The 21,834-nt window shown below is 38.5% G+C and overlaps 1 protein-coding gene across 9 annotated transcripts in view; it reads right to left on the minus strand.

The window, feature by feature from the left end:
* LOC129619641 (uncharacterized) overlaps positions 1–21,834 on the minus strand; it is a 179,357-nt gene that overhangs the window by 147,255 nt on the left and 10,268 nt on the right. For 7 of the 9 annotated variants that reach the window (XR_008697996.1, XR_008697990.1, XR_008697991.1 and 4 more), the window contains exon 1: positions 19,462–19,707. The exons of 1 other annotated variant lie outside the window; for it this stretch is intronic. The gene's annotated coding sequence lies outside the window, so the exon portion shown is untranslated. Of the gene's footprint in view, positions 1–9,827; positions 10,775–19,461; positions 19,708–21,834 lie in introns of those variants that run through there. One more of the 9 variants, XR_008697993.1, reaches the window with a different exon arrangement.

Raw genomic sequence — 21,834 nt, forward strand, 5'->3', positions numbered from 1 at the left:
AAAAGAATAAAGAGAGACTGTGTCAGACAGAAGTAGAATCAAGTGACCAGATTGGACATGTTGGGGTAAAATGCAATTTCAACTACAGAAAACAAGAAGAGCTGAGGGAAAAGCAGATATTGCAGAAGGCAAACGAGAGGGAAAGAAGTTTGGGGAGTTTGCATCTACAATCAAGTACTCAAAATATCCTGCTTATTCCTTTGTAATACACTACAAAAGAACATGCTTCAGTTTTAAAACTAAATCTTTGATTTTAAGGAGTTAGCAAATTATGCTCAAAAAGTTACATTTAGAAAAAAAGATTTAAGAGATATATACACTCTCATGGTTATTACAGTATTATTCACAATAGCCAATACATGCGAACAACCTAAATGTCCATGAATGAATGGATAAGGAAGATGTGAGATGGATGGATGGGTAGACAGACAGATAGATAGACAGACAGATAGATGTTCATTTGTGCTCAGTCATGTCCAGCTCTTTGCAACTCCATGGACTGCAGCCCACCAGGTTCCTCTGTCCATGGGATTTTCCAGGCAAGAATACTGGAGTGGGTTGCCATCTCCATCTGCAGGGGATCTTCCCCACCCAGGGATCAACCCCAAGTCTCTTGTGTCTCCTGCATTGGCAGGCGGATTCTTAACTACTGATCTATCTGGGAGGCATAGATAGATAGATTGATTGGTGGCAGTAGTTTAGTTGCTAAGTCATGTCCAACTCTTGCCATCCCATGGACAGAGGAGCCTGGCAGGCTACAGTCCATGGGATTTTCCAGGCAAGAATACTGGAGTGGGTTGCCATTTCCTTTTCCAGGGGATCTTCCCAACCCAGAAATTGAACCTAGGTCTCCTGCATTGTAGGAGGACTCTTTACCTACTGAGGAGTATTATTCATCTACGAGAAAGAAGGATATCCTGCCATTTGCAACAATATAGATGCACCTAGAACACATTATGATAATGAGCTAAGTCAGACAGAGAAAAACAAGTACTTATATGAATCACTTACATGTGGAATCTAAAAAAGCCAAACCTGTAAAAACTGAGTAAAATTGTAGTTACCAGGGAGTTGGAGAGTAAGTTGGATGTTGTTTAAGAGTACAAACTTAAAAGTAGTAAATAAGCCATAGAAATCTAATGCACAGTATAATGAATTTAGACAACAATATTGTACTTTAATCATCAAACTTACTAACAGACTAGAACTTAATTATTCCAACCACTAAAATGAAAGGATAATTATGTAATATGATAAAGGTGAAAAATATCACTAAAATAACAATCATAATACATAAATTTATCACCAGTTACATACCTTAAACTTATACAATGTCATACATCAAACTTATTTAATAAAAAATTCACATGTATACCCAATAAGTTATGAAAATAAATCATTTTTAACATTTATATTTGAAAGAAAAAGAGATTTAGATAAATGGCAATTCAGATATCTTAAAGGTAAAGTAAAATGTGCATTTTAGACACAAAAACTTTCAGCAATACCTAAACATCTCTGTGGTTTCTCAGAAATTTTATAGAATAAAATATCCTATATATAGACAACATGTATAGAACTGAATAATTTCTAAAAATTCCCACAGTTTTCACAGATAGTATCTATGGAATATTATCTCTATTATTCCAAATAATATCTCTATTAATTTAAAACTTTCTTCTCAGGATGTCTAAGTATATCACTGCATAATAAATTTCATTTGTTATACCTTCTCAAGTGACAACAGATGTTACATCTATTTTGTAGAATGGAAAATTGAGCAGATTTTGTGGGACTTGTCCAATTTAGAGCAGTAACTCAAAACAAGTTATGATCTCAGACCTGAAAACCCAGTTTACCAGGTCTTTCTTCTCTCTCTCTGACTGCAAATAATTAAAATTAATACAATATCAAGCGACCCACTAGAATTTCGCCTACTCCTTGTATATACTATTATAAAATAAGCTCAAAAAAGTGAAAAATTAAAAAATAAAATTCATTTTTTATACACTTATACATTTTTATACATTTTAAATTCATACATTAACTTCAAATTATGTTGTTCATTGAAAAGTGTAACCCATGGATGTTTCTAGATTAAAATACATAAAAATAGACACACACACCTGGGGGAAATAAGACTCTAAGACTGATTCTCCTCTTTCCTCTTAGGAGTCATCCACTTGGGTTTCTGGCAAAAGTATCAAAAACTTTAGTATTACTGATTTTATCCCCCATAGAACTGCAAGTGCATGCTCAGCCTCTCTGGTACTTCAGATATTGCAAAAGGATTACATGAGAAACTTGTTAAACATCCAAGCACCTCAAGTGGTTCTGATCCAGGCAGTATTGGGATCCAATTTTGGAAACACTTGATCTTAGAGTTAACAACCCAGTCATAAAACAAGAAAAACACACAACCCAAGAAAATACATAGCCATCAGTGCAAGGCAGATATTTGCTATATGGTAAGTGGTGTGGTCAGCGGAGATAGATGGCAAACATGGTCAGGGCTTGCTCCATGCAGCTGGAGTTCTCCAAATTACAAGTACAACTCTCCTTGAGATTTAAAGGAACCAGGCATAATTAAAAGGATGCAATGTCTGTTTTCCTCCTCCCCATAAAAAAGCCTAAGGAAAGTATCCCTCTGGCTAAAAATGAACTAAGTCTTACAAGTGATTCAGCCAAGGCTTCTACTGGATCATACTGGAAAAAAACTACTTTTGGCCTCAAAATTCATGAGCATTTAGGGAAATATTTCTCCCATAGTCTTCCTTCGGAATATGGACCAAAAGCTGTTCTTCCCTACGATTTCCCATTAAGTAGCTCCACACAGCTCTCAAATTCAAATGCAAATTATATTACAATTATGCTGTAATTATTTGTGAAAATACATGAACAGAGGTATTTCAGAGACACTGAGAGAGAATGACCATGGCTGAACACAAAGTGTGATGGGTGAGAAAGTGCTTCTACATCTTAGGGGCAATGAGTTAAAAGGGAGAAGGGGTAAAAATGAATAAACAGCCTCCATTTCTTGTATTTTGGATAGAAACAACTTAATCATGACTTTGGTGCTTCAATTGGCAAATAAATACATGACAAACCAAAATACATGTATTAAGATAGTAAAGAACCAACCTGCAATTCAGGAGACCTGGGTTTGATCACTAGGTCAGGAAGATCCCTGAAGAAGGGTACAGTTACCTACTCTACTATTCTTGCCTGGGAAATCCCATGGATAGAGGAACCCAGAGGGCTACAGTGCATGTGGTCACAAAGAATCAGACACAACTGTGCAATTAACACTTTCACTTTCAAGATACATGTATTGAACTCAAAGAGGCAGTTTTGCAAACTGCAAATCCTTTCATGTGCCAGGACAGTCTACTCCTGGGAGAAGACATCACTAAAATGAGGCAATATGAGTGTGTGTGAATTTTTCAGAAAATATCATCCTCTCCACTATTGAATCACTTCAAATTAGTTAATATCCTGTGGAACACTTGAAAAGCCTGCTTTTTTAGCCTAGAATCTTACAGATGACACTGGCTGTGGAAAGAAAGAGGGAGAAGTAAAAAGAGTCTCCTGTGACCCTGATTAAGAATGATGGAAGTTATTCATGGTTGATAGATTCATTTCAGTTCAGTCGCTCAGTCATGTCTGACTCTTTGTGACCCCATGGACTGCAGCAGGCCAGGCTTTCCTATCCATCACCAACTCCCAGAGCTTGCTTAAACTCATGTCCATTGAGTTGGTGATGCCATCCAACCATCTCATCCTCTGTTGTCCCTGTCTCCTCCTGCCTTCAATCTTTCCTAGCACCAGGGCCTTTTCAGTTTTTTGCATCAGGTGGCAAAGGTATTGGAGTTCAGCTTCAGCATCAGTCCTTCCAATGAATATTCAGGACTGATACCTTTAGGATTGACTGATTGGATCTCCTTGCAGTCCAAGGGACTCTCAACAGTCTTCTCCAACACCACAGTTCAAATGCATCGATTCTTCAGTGCTCAGCTTTCTTTACAGTCCAACTCTCACATTCATACATGACCACTGGAAAAACCATAGCTTTGACTTGATGGACCTTTGCTGGCAAAGTAATGTTTCTGCTTTTTAATATGCTGTCTAGGTTGGTCATAGCTTTTCTTCCAAGGAGCAAGCATCTTTTAATTTCATGGCTGCAGTCACCATCTGCAGTGATTTTGGAGTTCAAGAAAATAAAGTCTCTCACTGTTTCCATTGTTTCCCCATCTATTTGCCATGAAGTGATGGCAGATTCAGTCAAAAGTAAATAAGTACCTCAGAGTGAGAAGCTCTCTGATTCAAAGTTGGCTTTAAATCTTCAGGCAAGATACTTGATGGTGTCCCCAAAACAATTCATAAGAAATTTATCATCAATTTAAAAATTCCTTTTAAAAAGGATTTTTTTTACAAATACTCCTATTAAGCATTTTTACTATAGTCATTTAACTATATTTAGTTAATTAACTATATTTCTCTCATATGTTAGGAGAATAAATAAGTATGCAATGTAGGAATTTACCTCATATACACTGGCAAGCTTTGCCTGCCATCTATCTTCTTACAAACTACAAGGAGGTGGGTCTTTTAGTGACTGTACATCAATATCCATCTCAGTTTGCAAATGTGTCCAGTTTTCATTGCAAGGATTAGTATTAACTGCTGTACTTTAAAAAGTAAATTTGCCTATTCACTTTAGAATATTTTTTTAAGTAGAGCATGCAGGACACACCACAGTGCATGGTGAAAAATTAAATACGGTATATTATGAGAGGTTCTGCCAAAATGTTGGTCTTTAATTTTTTTGATGGCCTCTTAATGTTTAGCAATTTCTTTAAAAGGTATGGTCATTGACTTTATCGTCCTTACTTCCTGATGTTAAAGAGGTACTAAAGTAAGAGATACGTTCAACAGAGGGGTTTTTTTTTTTTTTTCCATTTTGAGTGTCAAATTTCTACAAGTCTCAATGAATTTCATCTCCATTCAGAAGTTAATGAGGCTAAATTAAATACCACTAAGTCAAGTCATTTCAATTTTTGGTTACATTAAAAAAATAGAGTTGGAAGGAAGGAGTCCTAAAGAACACCAACAACTGGTCCCAATGTGGGGAATTCTCTTCAGCTTTTCTAGTGAATGATCACATGGCTCTATTTGAACATGAACAGTCAGGGGGACTTACTGTCTACAGTGGACATGATGATATGCCACCAGGCGCCCTTCAATGAAGTGCTAACAGTGAACAGCCTTCTCCAGGGACTGCCTCAACTGCACAGAGCTGCCATGCCCAGCACCATGCCTGTTTCAGGATGTCCAGAGTCCAATAAGGGATGGAGGGGTAAGAAAGGCTAGCCAATGTGGCCTACCTGAAGACATTTCTGAAGGACCACTGGGCTTCCATTGAAACTCAACTTCCACTGTAAAATCCTACTTAATTTCCCTGCTTTCCAAAGGGCACTTTTCAAAAAAATTCCCTGCACATTATACAGTATCTCAGAGGCTGCTTCCAGGGAACTTGACCTGCAAAACTGCCTTTCTATGCAGCCCCATATTGTTTGCTTTTTCTCCTGTTGGGCCCATAAAAATACACCTTCTGCATTTTCACTTAGTAATCCTTCTGTTCTCAGAAACAACACAAAAAGGAATTGTATATTCTGCTGTTGCTTGAAATTTTCTTTAAAGTTGTTGGGATTTCTTAAAACATGCAGGAAATAATCAATTCTATTGGCACCTCACTCCAGTATTCTTGCCTGGAAAACCCCATGGAAGAAGGAGCCTGGTAGGCTGCAGTCCATGGGGTCGCTATGAGTCGGACACTACTGAGCGACTTCCCTTTCATTTTTCACTTTCATGCATTGGAGAAGGAAATGACGACCCACTCCAGTATTCTTGCCTGGAGAATCCCAGGGACAGAGGAGCCTAGTGGGCTGCCATCTATGGGGTCACACAGAGTCGGACACGACTGAAGCGACTTAGCAGCAGCAGCAGCATGACAATAACTAGATCAATATTTATGTCAAAATATAAATTGCAATTCTTCCTTTTTAAGTATTAAAATAGAAAGTCACTATAATGGAATATAATTAGGTCATAAAAAAGAATGAAACCTTGCAATTTGCAACATGAGTAGACCTTAAACGTGTTACACTGAGTGAAACAAATCACACAAAGAGAGACAAACACATGTGATCTTCCCTATATGTGTAACCTAAAAGAAAAAAACAAGTCCAAAGATATAAAGAACAGATTGGTGGTTGCCAGGGGTAGGGGTGGAAAGTAGGGAGGCAAAACGGGTGAAGGAGGTCAAAAGGTACTAACTTCCAGTTATAAAATAAATAAATCATGGGGATGTAACGCACAGCATGGCATCTACTTGCATATATGAAAGTTGCTAAGAGAGTAAAACTTAAGCGTTTTCATCAGAAGGAAACAATGTTTTCCATCTATGTATGGTGACAGATGTCAACTAGACATTGTGGTGATCATTTCATAGTATATACAAATACTGAATCATTATGCTGTATAACTGAAACAAATGAAATGTTATATGTCAATTACATACATAAATTAATCAGTTAAATAGAAATTCACTAGAAGTTGTTGAAAAATTAATCAGGATTTTCTAAAGTATTTCCAATATATTTATACTATTGAAAGACCTATTTCATCATTTGGATCCTTCTTTTCCAAGATGGATGCCACAATATTCATTTTAATAGAGTCAATATTGGGGGGCTTTGCTATTGATTGGTGTTTAAACCCAGGACATAGCAAGAGTAATATCTTGCACTAATTCCTAACTCAACCTCACCCTGTATCTGTCTGGAGGCCTCTGATGGAGATTAATACAACAGCAGCCACCAAATAAGGGGAAAAGTTTAACACTGTCTAAGCCAATGTCTGATAACTCTTAATATACAGCTCTAATAAAGAAAACTGGGAGAAGCTTGTATCACTCACCTAGAGCCAGACATCTGGAATGAAAAGTCAAGTGGGTCTTAGGAAGCATCACTATGAACAAAGCTAGTGGAAGTGATGGAATTCCATTTGAGCTATTTCAAATCCTAAAAGATGATGCTGTTAAAGTGCTACGCTCAATATGCCAGCAAATTTGGAAAACTCAGCAGTGTCCACAGGACTGGAAAACGTCAGTTTACATCCCAATCCTAAAGGAAGGTATGCCAAAGAATGTTCAAACTACCACACAATTGCACTCATCTCACACACCAGCGAAGTAATGCTCAAAATTCTCCAAGTGAGGGTTTCAACAGTATGTGAACTGAGAACTTCCAGTTGTTCAAGATGTTCAAGCTGGATTTAGAAAAGGCAGAGGAACCAGAGATCAAATTGCCAACATCTGTTGGATCATTGACAAACAAAGAGAGTTCCATAAAAACATCTAATTCTGCATTATTGACTACACCAAAGCCTTTGACTGTGGATCACAACAAACTGTGGAAAATTCCTAAAGAGAGGGGAATACCAGACCAACTGACCTGCCTCCTTGAAGTCCGTATGCAGGTCAAAAGACAACAGTTAGAACTGGACATGGATAACAGACTGGATTCAAATTAGGAAAGGAGTAGATCAAGGCTGTATATTGTCACTGCTTACTTAACTGATATGCAGAGTACATCGTGCGAAATGCCGGACTGGATGAAGCACAAGCTGGAATCAAGATTGCCAGGAGAAATATCAATAACTTCAGATATGCAGATAACACCACCCTTATGGCAGAAAGTGAAGAAGAACTAAAGAGCCTCTTGATGAAAGTGAAAGAGGAGAGTGAAAAAGTTGGCTGAAAACGCAACATTCAGAAAACTAAGATCATGGTATCTGGTCCCATCACTTCATGGCAAATAGATGGGGAAACAATGGAAACAGTGAGAGACTTTATTTTGGGGGATTCCAAAATCACTGCAGATGGTGACTGCAGCCATGAAATTAAAAGATGTTTTAATGCTCCTTGGAAGAAAAGCTATGACCAACCTAGACAGCAAATTAAAAAGCAGAGACATTACTTTACTGACAAAGGTCCTTCTAGTCAAAGCTATGGTTTTTCCAGTAGTCATGTATGGATGTGAGTTGGACTATAAAGAAAGCTGAGCAGCAAAGAATTGATGCTTTTGAACTATGGTTTTGGAGAAGACTCTTGAGAGTCTGTTGGGCTACAAGGATATCCAACCAGTCAACCCTAAAGGAAATCAGTCCTGAATATTCTTTGGAAGGACTGATGCTAAAGCTGAAAATCCAATTCTTTGGCCACCTGATGCGAAGAGCTGACTCATTTGAAAAGACCCTGATGCTGGGAAAGATTGAAGGTGGGAGGAGAAGGGGACAACAGAGGATGAGATGGTTGGGTGGCATCACCAACTTGATGGACATTTGAGTAAGCTTCGGGAGTTACTGGTGATGGATAGGGAGGCCTGGCGTCCTGCAGTCCATGGGGTCACAAAGAGTTGGACACGACTGAGCAACTGAACTGAACTGAACTGTGGCTTTAGGTCAAGCTTAATTGAGGTAGCTTCCCTTCCCTCAGGGGCTTCTCAGAGGATTTAGTGGTAAAGACTCCACCTGCCAATGCAGGAGATGCTGTTTGATCCCTGGGTCAGGAAGATTTCCTGGAGGAAGAAATGGCAACTCACTTCAGTTGCCACTTCATTCTTGACTGTTCAACTCACTTCATTCTTGACTGAAGAATTCCATAGACAGAGGAGCCTGGGGGCTACAGTCGATGGAGTAGCAGAGTTGGACATGACTGAGTGACTGAGCACACACACACACTTACCTTCCCTCAAGTATGAATCAAACACTTAGCGTCTACTACCTTCTAACTGTTAAAAAGAATAGGAACTAGATACAAAACCTCATCCATCCAAATTTACAGAAGAGGAAAAACTACGTATGGATACAAGATTTTTTTTAAAGAAACAGTAATCCCTCATACTAGTAATCATGGTCTAAATGGTGTCCAGAAAGTTGAGTGATCTAATTGGAGCTTCTTTAATCCTTAAAAGAAAACACTTAGGTAAGGAAGAAATCTAAAAACATTTTCTATTTGCAATTGTCTTCAAATATGAAAATATATACTAAAAAAACAAAAAAATTCTCATTTGATTATTTTAATTTCTCCTCTCTAAAATATGTCTTCAAACTTCTCTTCTAAATGCATGTATTTCTTTTTGTATTAAATAACTTTCCTTAAATTTACAGATATAGGTTTAAAATCTAATGACATACTTACTAGCCATGTGATCCTTGGCAAGTATCTAATGTCTGGGTCTGTTTTCTAATCTTAAAAACAGAAATAATAATAACATCTACCCCAAAAGTGTATTTTGAGAATAAGTTTCACATGTAAACTGACCCAGTGGTTAAGAGCACTGAAGTCAGACATCTACGCATTTGAAATCCAGAAAACTTACTTAACCTTGCAAGGTATCATTTTTCCCAAACATGGACTTGAGATAATAACAATATTTTCTTTATAGCTATGTTGTCAGGAACAAATTTAAATACTCCATAAAAATCATTTCGTATGAAGATGGCTTAACTATTATAAACTACTATGATTTTTTAAGCACCTGGAATACAGCAGACACTCGATAATTGTTGGTGCTATCCCTCTCCTCTCTATTCCCAACCCTAGTTTCTTTTACTTTTAACATAACCTTTGTGTATGGAACGTACATACATCTTTTTATTAACCTTGTTTTGCCACAAATGATGGGTAAGAGATACATGTTTTTGGTTTTTTGGCAAATAACTTTAATTAAAAAGACCTTTGGGACTTCCCTAGAGGTCCAGTGGTTAAGAGTCCATGCTTCTAATGCAGAGGGCATGGGTTCCATCCCTGGTTGGGCAACTAAGATTCCCACATGCCGTGTGGTGCAACAAAAAATTTTTTTTTAAAAAGAAAAAGACCTTTGATGCTAGAGTCCATCTTTTGAGGGTCCTTTTGAAAATATTCTGAAAGCTTAATCCAATTCAGGGCACATATTGGTGCTAAATCTGGGACACAAAGCAGAAGGATAGATAAACATATTCCACATTTTTTGCCTTAGGCAACTTTTCATATAAATGTCACATATAATATTTTATTTAGCATAACCTTGAACTATCTCTTTCTATACAAAGGGTAAGCATGCTTAAGACATCATTTTTAAGGAAGGCATATAAGCATATTACAAGGCTTCCCAGGTGGCACAGTGGTGAAGAATTTGCCTACAATACAGGAGACGTAGGAGACGTAAGTTCAATCCCTGGGTCAGAAAGATCCCTTGGAGGAAGAAATGGCAACCTACTGCAGTATTCTTGTCTGGGAAATCCCATGGAGAGAGGAGCCTACAGCCCATGGGACCGCAAAGAGTAAGACACAACTGAGCAACTAAACAACAACAATAACCCTATTATATGCACTTTAATGACTCTCAGATATCAGGGATGGGAGAGGGGAGGGAAGGAAGTCTGTGCCACCCAACGTTATCTTTCATAGCTCATCAGAGCTTTTACTGAGTCATTGTCTTTAACTCGGATTCACTAAAGTTGCTTTTTTGTTTCTTAATGAACTACTCGTATACAAAATTACATGACTAGTCATGTACTTTTAAAAAGAAGGCTTTCTTATCAAGGCCAAGTTAGCAACAAGGTAATTATTAAGTGTTAGCACTTTTATCCAATGTTGGTGCGACACAAGCACTAAATTTGCTGTTAGTCGTAAATGTTGTTATCATTCTTCATGGCAGACCAGTAGGCACTATAAAAATAAATCAAATAACATTTATTTAGTTCCACTTCAATTCAGTAATGCTTTGACTTCACAAGTTCTCTTTAAAACTAAGAAAGATGATTCTGAATTAAAATAAAAATATTCATTTCCCCATCATGCCAAAATGCTTAAAATTTTCTTGTGGTAAGTGACAGAACATTAATTTTAAAAAATCAAATAGTCCATAAACTCCATTATGCTAATACTAATTAAAATTTCTAACAGGTTAAATTCAGATCAATTTGTTCAGAAACAGAAGTGTCTCCTGTTATTCAGCATAACATAATGGAAACAAGACAATCAGAGTTGCATCTATACATGAATAGATTCTTAAATAACTCTAACTTCTATGTGCCTTACTTTCCCACTTTAGTATTAAGCAACAATATTCTCCCTCCTGACAATTTGCAAGTTTGTACATGAACCATTCCCATCAGTTGCGAAATTAAAATTCTTCAACTAACAAAGCTACAGAAGATAAATCTCATACTATGTATTGGTCACTTTGGAGTCAATAAAATTCAGTTTTATCTTGTGCTTGGTGCAATAAGAGCACCTAAGGCCCAGATCTTGGTGTCTAATAACATTTTACAGTAAAAAGAACTGGGACTCCTTGCAGAAATGGCTGATTCTTGGACTGGAGCAGGACATATACAAAGTAAGCTCTTCTAGTGACAGAACATAACTACTTCAAGACTTACTGGGAAGAAAAAAAGCAAAGCACAATGATAGGGGTATGTCAAACAGATACAGGAGCCAACTGAAAGAGCTCCCAATGGCCAAAGCAGGAACAATTTGAACAAAAATAAGTAAAGTAGCTTTGAATTATAACCCAGAATATGAAATAAGTGTCATGAGTCCATACTAATATAAATGCTTAAATGAATTAATAAACTAGGGAGAAGAGACAAATACCTTTGCAGAAGAATTTTAAATACATTTATATAGATATTATACCCTAAAGGTAGGAGCGCATAACTCTTGCTCCTTAAGTGTAAGCTGCCCATAGTGAACTTTCTTACAAAGAGTACAGTAGGGAAAGGAGGAGAAAAGAGTAACTTGAAAGTGGAGAAACCCAAAAAATACTATTTCAACCAAGGGATCAAAGTCTACATCAACAATTGTAAATCATGTTGACAGTATGCACCCTTGATATGATGTAATGAAATGACACCACCTCTCTGGTGTCTTCCTCCCCAAGACCCACAATCTCAGGCTAGTTATGAGGAAAACTTCAGAAAAATTCCAACAAAGGGGCATCCTACAATATACCTGGTCAGGACTCCTAAACACTATCAAGGTCATCAAAAACAAAGAAAGTCTGAGATGTCACAGCCAAGAGGCACCTAAAAAGACATGAAAAATGTAGTCTGGTAACATGGATGGGATCTTAAGACAGAAAAAAAAAGTCATTTAATAAGAAAAATAGAGAGATGAATAAACTATTGACTTTTGTTAATAATAATGTATCACATTGAGTTATTAAATACAGCAAACATAACACACTAATATAAGAATGTTACTAATTGGGAAATGTAATAAGCTTGGGACATATGGGTACTCTATACTATCTGCTCAATTTTTTCTATAAACCTGAAACTGTTCTAAAAACTAAAGTTTACAAATAAAAAATTTTAAAGACCATTTTTCATGAAGAGCCTCTAGAAATTTCAGAACCTCAGAAAGAAAGAGAAAATTTTAACAAGTTTTCAAAACAGAAAACATGGATGATTTTCAAAGTGATGAGACTCAGGATAGCATAAGACTACTTGTGAACAATATTGGATGCTATAAAAAATCTGAGACAATGCTTTCAGAGTTTTGAGAAAAAATAATTTTGAGACTAGATAAATAAATGTGAGCCTGCTGCTGCTGCTGCTGCTGCTAAGTCGCTTCAGTCGTGTCCAACTCTGTGCGACCCCATAGACGGCAGCCCACCAGGCTCCCCCGTCCCTGGGGTTCTCCAGGCAAGAACAGTGGAGTGAGTTGCCATTTCCTTCTCCAGTGCATGAAAGTGAAAAATGAAAGTGAAGTCACTCAGTCGTGTCTGACCCTTAGCGACCCCATGGACTGCAGCCTACCAGGCTCCTCCATCCATGGGAGTTTCCAGGCAAGAGTACGGGAGTAGGGTGCCATTGCCTTCTCCAAATGTGAGCCTAGCTAAACTATTACTCACACATACAGGCCTACAACCTGCCCAGTGGTGTCATCATCAAGTTAAAGACCCCCAAAACAGGCCCTGTGCACACAAAAAACAATCATTTATGGAAAGGTGACTTTTAAAAATGAAAGAGTCTCTCTGTACTGAGATCCAAAAATATTTTTCAGGTGCTATTACAGTCCTGGTCTGACCATATAGGGAGGGACAAGTAAACCTCCTTGCCAATCTGGGAGAGGAACTGATGATGGAAATGTGGTGTCTCCTCAGGAAAAACAACAATCTTCTTGCTCTCCCCTCTCTTCTTCTGATTATAAAATGTAACCCACTGAATACTCAGGGCAGCTCAATGCTTGCCTGTCCACTTGTGAACCCTGCAAGCATCTTATTCTAATAAACCCTTATCTTTCACTGTGCCTCTCACTGTGAATTCCTTTCTGAGTTGAGACATAAAGGAATGTGGTGCTAGAGTTCTTTGGAGCCCTGGAAATGACACTTAACAGTTTCACTGTGGCTTCAAAACCCTTCCTGGTTCCTTAGTAAATGATATCTATGTACTCTACAGTTTGAGCTCCTTATGGTAAAGTGTTTAGAATAAATCTGTAGATAGAGCACAAAAGATTTAACTATAATTAAGGATAAAATGTAGATGCTATAAATACAGATAGTTGAAAGTCAAGATACATGTGTGTATATATATATATATACACATATAAATGTATATATACATGGAGGTCAGAGGTTATGGAGGTGAAAAAGTCAGAAGTGGTGAGAAGCACAGAAATGTTGGTTCTTTCATCGTGGACACTGCAGAGTCAACAGATACCGCCTGAGGTTAACTGGTAAAATAGAATTCTAAGTATATTGTGCAATGGTTTAAAGGCAAACAATAAAACTAAAAATAAGTATGTGATAGATTGAGGCAGTGACAGTTTAGACAGGTTGTTGGAAGCATAAGGAGAAGGTAATGTAATGAGCTATACTCCTCATTTTTCAAAGTATTTGATAGATATTCACTAAAGTTCATAAATTAAGAAATGTAGGTAACTGCACATTAATAAAAAATATTTAAAACAATGTGTTTATTATTTTGAAGGATTTTTTTAATTCAAAATTATAAAAGTAAGTTTTTTTATTTGAAAATGTTAAATGCTTATGCCCAAGTTCTAAAGGATAAATGATACCTAAGTTGCTACTTTTATTACATTTGGAAATCAACAGGCTCATGAAGCAAATTAGAAGAACTTCCCTGGTGGCTCAGATGGTAAAGAATCTGCCTGCAATGTAGGAGACCAGGTTTGATCCCCGGGTCAGGAAGATCCCCTGGAGAAGGAAATGGCTACCCATTCCAGTATTCTTGCCTGGATTATCCCATGGAGAGAGGAGCCCAGTGGACTACAGTCCCTGGGGTTGCAAAGAGTTGGCCACGACTGAGTGACTTACAGTTAAGCTGAGCTCAAATATGTATTGAGCTTTAAACCTTCACTGTTTAACAAAAAAAGCAAGCACAAAAATCAGCCAACTAAATACTCAACTCATAGGAAAAGAAAAACCTATGAATTATAAATATAAGGAACACAATAGGGGAGAAATATAGTCCTAAATAGAAAAAAAAAAAACCATGAGTAAAAAAAAGGGAAAAAATAGATTTGACAAACTAAATTTTATTTGAAACATAAAGCAGACACACTTCTGGCATGTCAGCTTACTTTAGTTTTCCTTTGAAAAGGAACGCACAGTAATACATAAACAAAACAATAAATGGGACATAGATAAAACTGTATTGTTTTTAATTACAACAATAAACTCTGAGGGATTGAGGTGGGAGACAGATGGACCCCAGGCTAGGCATTCACAACTGGCTTCCTTTTGCATTTCCTGAGACAGGGCCTAAGGGGGCTCCAGGTTAGACACTTAAAATCATCCTCCTATTTGCTCTCCAAAATGGAAGCAACAACTGAAGCCCGGCCTTGTCTCTTGTGGACATTGTAAGATAACAGTCATGGCAGGAACAGAGATGGGCTAAACCTTGTCTGAGTAAAGGATCAGGAGGTTATATATTTCCCATCCTTGAGGCAAGGGAGACATTTCACATGCCCAGAAAGCCTCCTTGGGGGTCAAAAAGGAAGAGGCACTGTCTCATAATATGTGATGCTAAGGCAGTCCCATAGGCCTCTGGGCTGGAATCCATCTTGGGAAAAAGTCACGGACACATGTCGGGGAGGGTCCTAGGGCAGGTCAGGACCTAAAGCAAACCACATAATTGGCCAAAGGTAAACAAAGACCCTGAAGAACTGTCCTATATAGATGACTTAACCGCCTCTTGACTGCGCTCCTCCTCACTGAGGAGGACACCCACACTCTTTCTCCCCAGGTTTGCTTCTCTGCATTGCTTCTATCTTAACTAGACAAACTTTCTGTGTGCTCCCCCACTTGTTGACTCCTGTCATTTCAGGACTAGGGAAGACTGCAGAGATGATTTTCTGATTCCTCTTCATTTTACACATGACGAGTAATGTGTCCTAGACAAGGAAACTCACACCTCTAGACTCCAGATTAACAGCGCAGTTATTACTCCATCACACAGCATCATCTCTTGTTTATTCCAACACAAGACACAAAGTAAGGCTTCATCATTTTCCACTACTTTTCAATTTCCTTATGATATTTTAATTTTTCATGTCTTGAGCAAACCTACATTTCAGTGGGATGGGAGGAACAAGGAAAGGAGAAAAGGAAGCATCCTCCAAACTCCACCTGGTTCAGCTTCTAAGGCTGCTGCTGAACCCTAAGCACTCAGGCACTTACACAGAAATACTCTGGCAAAGTACCGTCCTCTTGGGACATTAGCACATCAGTCCTGATTCTTATTCAAAGCCCTCTGTAATAGAATGTAAATACAATTTTTGCTTTCTGATATAAGATCAAGCCACAATATAAGGTTCTCTGTAATACTCCTAACATCCTAGTTCCCAGGCCTCTAAGAGCACTTCAGGATGCAAACCTGCCTCGGGCAGTGTTTCGCAGTTCAAACAGGATGGAAGTAGGAAGTAATTCGAAGACTCTGAATAGGTTCTTGATGAAAGTATTGGTTAGGAAAATGAGGGTGCCCTCATGCCTATCCAGCACATCTGGTAGGAAAGGACCATCACTTTATTTGCATTCTATGAAAAATTAACAAGTAATCTGCAGTTTGAAACAAACCAATGTAAAACAGCAGTTGACTAAAACCTTCCCCATGAAAGAGTGCATGAGTGTGTGCTCAGTTCTGTCTGATTCTTTGTGACACCATGGACTGTAACCCACCAGGCTCCTCTGTCCATGGGGTTTTCCAGGCAAGAATATTGGAGTGGATTGTCATTTCCTCCTCCAGGGGATCTTTTCAACCCAGGGATCAAATCCACGTCTCCTACAGAGGCAGGCAGATTCTTTACCACTGAGCCACCTGGAAAGCCCTCATAAAAGAGTAATACTGATTAAATTAAAGACTTTTTTTTTCTTTAAAACCTTCATTCATTGAGTTCCTTTAAAATTTTTTGATTAATTCTAGTTTGATCTTTACATTTGCACTCACGATGCCATAGAGAGAGGGGTTGAGAGGCCTGAATGGGAAGAGTTTTCAGGAAAGATTGACTGGGCAGAAGGCTCGCCATCAACCCTGGGGGAGGGGAAAGAGAGGGAGAAAGAGGGAGGACAGAGGAAGGTGACAAGACGCGGGACAAACAGAACAGTAAAGATAACATGCGGTGAGAGGAACAGGAGCTCCTCCCGTTTCAGAGGAAAGTGAGCAGAGGACGCTTGAAGAGTTCAGACAGATGAGCAAGCAGCGACGGCCACGCCCTCAGTGGTGCTTCCTACAGGACTAAACAGACTGCAGGTCCTGCGTGACTCGAGGTCAGCTACGGACTCCTGCTTGTGAATGTGCACTCTCCTTCAGGCTCGGTGTTGAAGGAAGGGGCAACTACAGATTCGGGTTTTGCTGATCTAAGGAGCTACATTTTCCTTAGGCAACTTCTGGTTTAATATTTGACTTCTAATTTCAAATTAAATTTATATTAGGATAATTCCGGGCTTCCCTGGTGGCTCAGAGGGTAAAGCGTCTTCCTGCCATGCGGGAGACCCGGGTTCGATCCCTGGGTTGGGAAGATCTCCTGCAGAAGGAAATGGCAACCCACTAAAGTATTCTTTCCTGGAGAATCCCACGGATGGAGGAGCCTGATAGGCTGCTGAAAAGTGCCTGGAACTCTTTTTCCGATTGTGGGGAAATAGCATGTAACCAAGGTGGCGTCAGTCAGGCTCTCTCGCCCAACCCTCTCACACTCTCACACCCTCTCCCCACACCCTGTTAACAATGACCCTGCATGATTATGTACCAGCTGAGTTCACTTACAGCACTGCGCATGCGCATCATGTGCCCGTTCGGCCACGGACCGCTTTTGTTCTAGGGACAGAATTAGCCGCACTGAGAAACCCCTTTGCCCCAGCATCTGACACTGGAGAATAAACATGTCTGGTCTGCACCTCCTACAGCTCCTCCAGTTTTCTTCCAGTTTCCCGGCTGGTGCCTTGCATACCCTGAGTTCAGCCAACAGTGTAAACAGAGAGCTACAGATGTACTCATGTGTTGTAGAATAGGCCAACAATGGCTACATTCTATGACACTAAATATCTGCAGATCAGACACCTGAGTTGAGATAAATTTCTTAGGAACAGGGTTTAACCCTGCAGTAATGAACAGAGTATAACCTGCTGAGTTGCAATGCAGGTTGCGCTCTTGTCGGCAATCCTGGACAGACACTTCCACTGGATGCAAGACTTCTTTTCTATTCATTAATCTAGGGAGAATAGTTACAAGACCTGTATGCCAATCTACATGCACACCCCCCCACCCCCCCGCCCCAAACCCTTTTACAGACATTATTAATCAATCACAGTGCTCTCTCCTGCCTGAGGCAGGACTCAGTCTCATTATAGCATTCAATTGATAAGAGCTGGTAGGAGAGTCAAAGAAAATGGCTTCCCACCTGTGAGTTACCATCTGCATGCCTTACTCAAAAATTAGTAATTAGTAATTGTGCTCAGTCCAAATACTTAGAAATGCATAAAAAAAAAATCATAGAACTGGAAACATTTAGAACTACAAAAATGTCTTAAAAATTGCTATGAGAAACAAAATGACTGCTACCAAAAAAAAACAAAGACAGAAAATTGCTATAAGGATTCTCTGAGAAATTCTACCTTAAATTCAGGCCTTCTGTAATAAACATATAATTGTACAGTGTTTTATAAACTTCAAAGACCTTTCAAATACAAATTTGTTTCTCCTCTTCTTAGTTTAGTATTTAATGCTCTTTAACCTGCTCTATGTGGGCCAGCCACATCCATAATTTTTCTTTGTATTTCTCAGTATTTCTGGGGGTAAGAATAAAATTTGTCGACTGAAAAAAATACATGCAACCTAAAAGTTGAGAGTTACGTTTATTCAGTGAAAATTGTTAGGACTTCAAGCCCAGAAGGCAGCATCTCAAGTAGCCCTGAGAAACTGCTCCAAAGAGGCCAGGGGAGGAGTCAGGTTATATAGAAGTCTGCAGCAAAGGGCAGAGAGTCGGAACATCAAAATATTATTGTTCATTAAGGAAAACTAGATATCTCGAGGAATTTAGTGCCTTTCAGTGTATGGGAAGATGCAAGCGTCTAGGCTCACTGAAACCATTCCTTTCCTATGCATCTCAGCTGTCTCGGGCCAGCATCCTGTCTGCTCACATCCCCCTTGTTTACCAATATGGCAGGAAATACTCCATTTCACAGACTGAAATCACAATTGTTCTAAGATCGGGAGCTAAACTTTGATCTTAGAAACATAAACAAACATCAAATTATTATGCTTAAAGAACACTTCTACTTTTAAACACTTTCTACTATAGAGAAAATGAGACACATTTTTCCTAGGTCTAATATGATTGAGTGTAAGTGATCATAAGTACAGGCAATTAAACCAGACCTTTGTTATCACAGATTGACATCAAAGACATCCTTGTACTCCAATTTAAAAAAAAAAAGTCATTCTGAGTGGAGAGTTTGAGATCCTTTCAATATTTTAGCCTCCATCCCTACCCTCAGAGTTAGGTAATATAGAGAACATATACCAATTGATCCCACTGGCTTCCTTATAATGTGATTTAATTGCTAATATAGGTTTGTTATTCATATCCACAACTATGATATCTTTTATTATTATGGCTCAGATTACATATGATTAAAAAAAAAAAACAACAATAAAGCCCTGACTCAGCATAAGCAAAAACCTATTGTAGAAAATCCCACAGATTCAATCAAATCAATTTAATTTTAAGATGTACTATACTCTGGATACATATTTTCTTATATTTTATCTAAGACCTCACATAGGATATTTTATTGTGAATTATTGCTAACAAAAAAAGCTAACATGAAATCCAGCTTACAGAAATGCTAGTTAGGTTAAACAAATTCATCTCATTTCACTCCATATGCCTACCTTATTTTTCTGTGCGTTCCACTTTAGCACTTCTATTTAGATTTGAGAGATTAATAACAAAGTTGGAAATGTAGTTTCTGGGAAATGTTTCCATGTCATTGTGTCTTTTATTCCTAACCTGTTCTAGGAAGAAGGAAGACTACAGCCAGGAGGAGGAAGTGACCATGCTGTTGTTCAATCATTAGTAAAAAACGATTCAGAGAGGTTTCCTTTTAAATGCTGTTTCACTGAGGAGGGGGGAATGTAGCCAGAGAAGGAAGCTGATCCTTGGCAAATTTATCTCACCTGGCACATCAAAACGCCCACCGAACTCTAACTTTACAGACTTGACTGCTTTCCAAAATTCTGTTAGTTTTTGAGATGGAACTAAAGAGGAAAAAAAAAGTGTGTTTATTCCTGAAAGTGGATACTTGCTCAGTAAACATCATAAAAATTTAATTGTACTGTTTTCCTCATCAATCTGAGAAAGATTTATTCATTGATTTTGTTTGTTTGTTTTTAATTTTATTTTATTTTTAAACTTTACAAAATTGTATTAGTTTTGCCAAATATCAAAATGAATCCACCACAGGTATACATGTGTTCCCCATCCTGAACCCTCCTCCCTCCTCCCTCCCCATTTATTCATTGATTTTGAGAATTAATTCCCTTGTAAGATAAATAAAACATTATTTTCCAAGACTCATTTATTTGGTTTTCCGAAACACCCTTCTGTGCTGGCAAAACTGAAGAAAATTGAGTTGATAAAAGTGCACTCATTTGTTATGAGTTTTTGCGTCCACAAGGCTTAGAGACTTCTGACTTCAACTCTTACTACCTACATGAGTCCTTTAATATTTCTAAACTTCTAATATTTCTAAAATGAATAATTCTAATATTCTAAAATTCTAAAACTATAAATGGAAATTTTACTCTTTTCTCTTAGAATAGTGCTAAACAAGTACACAGTTGTCCTTTGTCAAAGGTAACCCATGGTAACAGAGGGAAGAAAGTTAGTATAGCAGTAACAGAATCATGTAAAAAAGAATTAGATCCCATGGGACTTCTTTGATGGTTCAGTGGCTAAGGATGTGCCTTTTAATGCAGGGGACGTGGATTCAATCCCTGGTCGAGGAGCTAAGATCCCATCTGCCCCAGGGCAAGTAGAGAGCCCCTGTGTTACCACTAGAGAAGTGTGAGTGCCGCAACTACTGAGCTGGTGAGTTCTAAACCCCATGCTCCACAACTAGAGAAAGCCTGTGCAGTGCAATGAAGACCCAGCACAGCCAAAATTTAAAAATAAAAACATAAAATAAACTAGCATATGATCCCTATTTAAAACACAGATCCCAATTTCAATTTCATCCAATTCAAAATCCTTCTAACAGTATGTCCAAAAGCTACACACCAGGGAGTACAAAAGCTATTCACAAGCAAGCCTAGCTGCTCAGAGGAGAGATTAGGAAACAGAGTTTAGGGTGGTAAAAGTGAAATGCAGTGAAAATCAGTGGTTTGTTAGTTTTCCTCTTTTGCATAAATGTCCATGCAGATAACTAAAAGATCCTCAAGTTCAAATGTATATAATGCATTCATTCATTCTTTAGAGATTCAAAATTCAAGCCACAGCCAGAAGAGATGAGTAACATCTAATCACATGTCAATGAAGGGGTCAGGTTCCTGAGATTGGAGTTGAAGCTGAAAGGTTATTATTGTGCTTGATGCCCTTTGTTCTGCGTGCCTGCAGACCTGAGTCCTGAGTGTCAGGATCCTCAAGAACCCACTGCCTGAGGATGATCATCTAACTGGACCACATTACATGGGTGGGCAAGTGACAGGGACCACAACCCTACCTAGTGCTCAGTAGATTTCTGATGACTTGCTGGTGTAAATAGTCCTGGATAACAGCTTCTACCCTTCAAACTCTGATTCTTTTTTCAATTGATTAAAAAAAAAAAAAAACAGCATTTGAATAAAACATTTAAGCATATACAACTTAATTTGAGCAGAGCAGTCCCTGGGCTCAAAGACTCAGCCAAGTGATAAGGCAGATAGAGACCAGCCCTCTACTCTGGGCCCCAGAACCCCTCTTAGAAGCAGATGACCCAAAATGGGTATTACTATACCCAGACTTAGTGATTTAAGTCGACTGACAAGAAAACAATGATCCTTGGTGCTCAGTGAGCTTCCAGCATCAGCCCAGCTGCTTTACCATGAGTGAGCATCTGAGGTTAAAGTGACCATCGCAACCCCGCCTGTAGCTGAGATTTCCCATGACCTCTCCCCTTCATTGCCCTCTCAGCAGTATGTTCTTTGCTTCCTGCTCTTGCTCTTTGGCTCTAGCTTCAAGCTATAAAGATGACGGGAAAGGGATTCTTCTTGTCTCTGTCTAATCCT

This window comes from Bubalus kerabau, chromosome 9 (genome assembly GCF_029407905.1).
Source record: "Bubalus kerabau isolate K-KA32 ecotype Philippines breed swamp buffalo chromosome 9, PCC_UOA_SB_1v2, whole genome shotgun sequence".
NCBI lineage: Eukaryota > Metazoa > Chordata > Mammalia > Artiodactyla > Bovidae > Bubalus > Bubalus kerabau.